Consider the following 1,307-nt stretch of genomic DNA (forward strand, 5'->3'; position numbering starts at 1 on the left):
GGGGCAAAGAGTGGGGGAAAGGTGGTGTTGGCGTGCAGGGAGGCGAGAGATCCGGGGGGGGGTTGGAGATCCAGGGAGCACACATCTGGATTGTGTTGACGAGGAAAGAAACAAGGAAAATTCCACTCAGAGGGACCTTTCACCCATTTCTGTGGAGACGGAGGACAGGGACTCACAGGGGGACGGGAGGAAATTGGAAATTGGTGGATTCTACCTCGCGTGTCAGATGGAAATCTACCCCCCCCCCTCTGAAATCCCCTCTGCACGTGCCGCTCAGCTCTGCAGCCTCCTCTGGCTCGTTGCTGTCCGCCCAGCTCGCGGCTCCATCGCGCCTCGTTCACGCAGGCGAGGCGCTCGTGGCGCCAATGAACCCGTAAACTCTCAGCTATGCGGGCCAAACGTCCCGAGCAGGAGAGGCACGGCTGCATGTTTGGGTCTGCTTCGGGAATGAACACAATGTGGACAAACAAGGAGCGGATCAAAAATGTCGAAGCACCCCGAGGACATCCCATCCCGTATCAGTCCGGTTATCAGGGTGAACTTTGACCTTTGTGGCCCTTTTCCTCCTCTCAGAACTGACTGCAGCTCCAGATTAATCTTATCTCGCTGTAGACAGATTTTTGAGTGACCTCAGTTTGGAGAAATAAAGTTCAGTTCTGATCAAATAAAGAAGCTAACAGCTAACGACTAACAGCTAACAGCTAACAGCTATCAGCCTGAGCCGGGGGAAGACCAAAGCTGGCCTTTGCAATAGATCATTCAGACGCTGTTTCGTTCAACTTCGCGTCACACGGTTGCTGCTTACATCCAATCTTCAGCACAAATAGCGGCGGCGGTAGCTAGCTGTAGCACTTCCGGTGCAGTCCGGGGCATCAGTAACGGAGGAAGAGTTTGAAAACAGCGTCGGAACGAACAACCAGGACACTTTGGAAACAGGGTTTTAACACCGGCAGCAGGGCTGCAGCTGCTGAGAGACTCAAACTCAACTCAGGATTGTGAGAAAATAATATTTTATATTATATATGTAACCCGGGTGTAAATTTCTAGCTCTCACCGGTTTCTCAAACTCTTCATTAAATCACGTGATAATCCTGATAATAGGGTCGCTCTCACGAGATTATGAAGCAACCAATCACTGTCCAGTTTCGAAGGTCACATGTAGTATTGCAGCCTATTGGCTGGCTATATTAATTCGAGCAGGAAGTTTGAACACTAGATGCATTGAGGGGGGAACAGAGTAGAACTGCGACCGCAGCGCTGAGAGACACAAGGACTCGTCCATCCTCTGTAAGGACAGCGGGTGGTGC

Source organism: Kryptolebias marmoratus, linkage group LG16, assembly GCF_001649575.2.
Source record: "Kryptolebias marmoratus isolate JLee-2015 linkage group LG16, ASM164957v2, whole genome shotgun sequence".
In the NCBI taxonomy this organism is placed as follows: Eukaryota; Metazoa; Chordata; class Actinopteri; order Cyprinodontiformes; family Rivulidae; genus Kryptolebias; species Kryptolebias marmoratus.